This window comes from Littorina saxatilis, unplaced genomic scaffold, assembly GCF_037325665.1.
Source record: "Littorina saxatilis isolate snail1 unplaced genomic scaffold, US_GU_Lsax_2.0 scaffold_2419, whole genome shotgun sequence".
NCBI lineage: Eukaryota > Metazoa > Mollusca > Gastropoda > Littorinimorpha > Littorinidae > Littorina > Littorina saxatilis.
The window spans coordinates 8,472-12,218 of record NW_027128108.1 but is presented as its reverse complement, the minus strand read 5'-3'; the positions used below and the strand labels follow the sequence as shown (position 1 = coordinate 12,218).

At 58.9% G+C, this 3,747-nt stretch overlaps 1 non-coding gene across 1 annotated transcript; it reads right to left on the bottom strand.

Moving 5' to 3' along the window:
* Nucleotides 1–2,233: 2,233 nt before the first annotated feature.
* LOC138956468 (5S ribosomal RNA) lies at nucleotides 2,234–2,352 on the bottom strand. Its single transcript, XR_011452664.1, has one exon. It is a non-coding gene; the product is annotated as a 5S ribosomal RNA (ribosomal RNA).
* Between the last annotated feature and the right edge of the window lie 1,395 nt (nucleotides 2,353–3,747).

Here is a 3,747-nt window from a genome sequence, read left to right as displayed (position 1 = left end):
AAGCAAGAGGCCGCGAAGACCCCTGCCCCAAAGACGAAACGTCTCCAGCAGCCGAAGGGGGAGAAAAACAACAACCCTGCGACTGTTGGGTCAGCCCAGCCAACGAACCCCCGCCATTTATAGACTGAACAGGAACCCATCGGGTCTGATCAGAAAAGAAATGGTCCGGTCCGGTCGGGGGTGCCGATCCGGTCCGGTAGGGTGGTCCGGTCCGGTGCCGTACCATCCGGAGGTCCCGTTCAGCACCGAACCATCGTACCCACAGAAGTGTTCGGGTGGTTAGGTCCGGACGTGGACATACCGTACCATCCGGACCCGTAGGTCCGGTGGTCCGGTATGGTCCGGTTCGGTGCCAGACCATCCAGACCAACAGAGGTGGTCGGGTGGTCCCGCACCGGACCATCCGGACCCGTAGGTCCGGACCCGTAGGTCCGGTACCATCCGGAGGTCCTGTTCGGCACCGAACCATCCGTACGCACAGAAGTGTTCGGGTGGTTCGGTCCGGGCGTGGACGTACCGTACCATCCGGACCCGTAGGTCCGGTTCGGTGCCAGACCATCCGGACCAACAGAGGTGGTCGGGTGGTCCGGACCGGTCCGGTAGGGTGGTCCGGTCCGGTGTTCCGGTCCGGTCCCGTACCATCCGGAGGTCCCGTTCGGTACCGAACCATCCGTACCCACAGAAGTGTTCGGGTGGCTCGGTCCGGACGTGGACACACCGTACCATCCGGACCCGTAAGTCCGGTATGGTCCGGTTCGGTGCCAGACCATCCGGACCAACAGAGGGTCGGGTGGTCCGGCACCGGACCATCCGGACCCGTAGGTCCGGTCCGGTCCCGCACCATCCGGAGGTCCCGTTCGGCACCGAACCACCCGTACCCACAGAAGTGTTCGGGTGGCTCGGTCCGGACGTGGACATACCGTACCATCCGGACCCGTAGGTCCGGTTCGGCGCCAGACCATCCGGACCAACAGAGGTGGTCGGGTGGTCCGGACCGATCCGGTAGGGTGGTCCGGTGTTCCGGTCCTGTGGTCCGGTCCCATACCATCCGGAGGTCCCGTACGGCACCGAACCATCCGTACCCACTGAAGTGTTCGGTCCGGACGTGGACCTACCGTACCATCCGGACCCGTAGGTCCGGTGGTCCGGTATGGTCCGGTTCGGTGACAGACCATCCGGACCAACAGAGGTGGTCGGGTGGTCCGGTACCGGACCATCCGAACCCGTAGATTCGGTCCGGTCCCGTACCATCCGGAGGTCCCGTTCGGTACCGAACCATCCGTACCCACAGAAGTGTTCGGGTGGCTCGGTCCGGACGTGGACATACCGTACCATCCGGACCCGTAGGTCCGGCATGGTCCGGTTCGGTGCCAGACCACCCGGACCAACAGAGGTGGTCGAGTGGTCCGGTCCCGACCGGACCACTGGTCCGGTACCGTACCCTCCGGACCCGTAGGTCCGGTGTGTTCCGGTTCGGTGCCAGACCACCCAGACCAACAGAGGTGGTCGGGTGGTCCGGCCCCGACCGAACCACTGGTCCCGTACCGTACCATCCGGACCCGTAGGTCCGGGGGGTCCGGCAAGGGCCAGAGGTACTGTCCCGCACCGGACCCTAAGGTCCGGTACGGTCCCGTACCATGGGTCCCGTCCGGACCAAACCCGGAGGTCAAGTCCAGTCGGGACCCGTGGGTCCGGTTCGATCCCGACCCGTAAGCCTGGAACGTTCCGGACCCTTGGTCCGGACCATCCGTCACCCGAACACCAGACGCTAAGGAATGGCGTGGGGTCAAGACGGTCCGGTCGGAGGTGTCGGTCTGAGCAACAGAAACAATGTTCCCGTCGCCCTGACCATTCGACAGAAGTACCACGTTCTGTCGAACACCTCCACGTCCAGTAACTAGTCGGCCGGAGCGTTTCAAGAGGGACAGCCACCAGTCACACGGACGTCAGAGGGAACCGTAGTAGCAGTGGTCGTAGGCACGAAGCCTGAAACCCCTGCCCCCACAGGACCGCCCTGAACGGGGTCAATTCGCATCCCAACCCCAGCGGGGAGGGAATTCAGAGACCCCGTCATCTCCTCCGATCTCCCCCCCCAGGAGGCCGAAACTACTGTCAAAACAGCAGCAGACGACCCAGCGAGGGAGTTCAGAGGAGGACCCGTGTCCCTCCTGGCTTCCACAGCGGTGGAAACCGAGGAGGGCACAGGAGAGGCACCGGAAAAGGAAGATTTTAATGCCAACTGCACCCGGTGTTCCCAGGCGGTCACCCATCCAAGTACTAACCGGGCCCGACGTTGCTTAACTTCGGTGGTCGGACGAGAACCGGTGTTTTCAACGTGGTATGGCCGTTGGCTGTCAAAACCTGAGTCTCTCCAGTAGCCCCTAGATCGGATTCACCAACCCCCAAAGAGGGTTGGGAATCGACCTGCCCCCGGATTCGAGCCAGGGGGGAGAAGGAAACCTTCCCCCCAGGCTTGAAACCGGGAGGAGCTGAAGCCTGAGACTGAGGGCCGGACAACGGCGTCGAAGGGGGGGAAGCCTGTTCCACTGAAGGAGAAGGAGAAAGAAGCTTTTTCTTTCCCCTCGACCTTCCCCGAACCTTCGACGGCGCAGCCCCGCCCGAAGTCCCAGGCTCAAGCCCAGCCTGTTTGAGCAAGCTCGCATTGAGCTTGCTCAAACAGGCTTTCTCCGCCCTCCCTCGCCGCAAACGCAAAGCGTTTGGGGAGGGAGAGTCGGAGCGCCGAAAGATCCCCTTCTCCGTGCGTAAAACATGACGCTGGGCGCCCGGAGAAGGGTTGCCCCCGGCAGACTCTGGTTCCGTAGAACCAGAGCCCAAAACAGGACGAGACATCCTACCTCGCCCTGTAAGTACCCTTAAAGACCGAGAATTAACAAAATTCAAAGAAAATTTAGGTCAATACTCAAGTGAATGCGGCGAAACGAGAAGCAGACGACCGGTCACCACGAAGTAGGACGGGAGGCACGCCGAGTCCGCCACACAAAAACGGAGGCACAAGTTGAAGGAAACACAACGTAGCCTCAAGCCAGAAGTGGAATAACACACAATAATCCAACAGGTGATAGTCCACACAGAAAAGGAGCCTCTTAGTCCAAAATAATCCGGGAGCGTAGCAGAAACACAGCCGGTCTGACACGCGCGAAAAAAGAAAGAGGACGCGCCACCTACATCCTGTAAGGGGGAAGCACTCGGACAGTGCTTGGGATCCACGGTGGCGCATGGTTATGGGAGATAATTGTACCCACTCAGCGTTTTGTCCAATTTTTTCGGCCTATAATAGATAATGTGCAAGAATAGTACTGTCGAGGTAAGTGTTATATTGACGAAACCGTTTGAGAAAAGAGCAAAAACTGTTTGAGTTATAAGCCTGTGACTAAGGTGACCCTCACACTGTTACCAGACACTCCCCGGACTTATAATTTATAAAGCAAAGCGCAGAACCGCGCGAGGTGACATGCGACTCATTTCGTGGTGGAGGGTCACAATTAACAGCAACACACACACAAAATACAAGAAAGCAAATTCAACAACATCGAAGTTTTCTGGTTCGTCTACCTTCCTGTTAATTAGAACAAAGAATCTGGAGCGCAGAAAGAAAGAAGAAAGGATGAACACGGATTAATTAAACCGAGGAGAGAAAAAACAAGTCGCGTAAGGCGAAATTACTACATTTAGTCAAGCTGTGGAACTCACAGAATGAAATTGAACGTAGTCCGCCGCTAGTGCAAA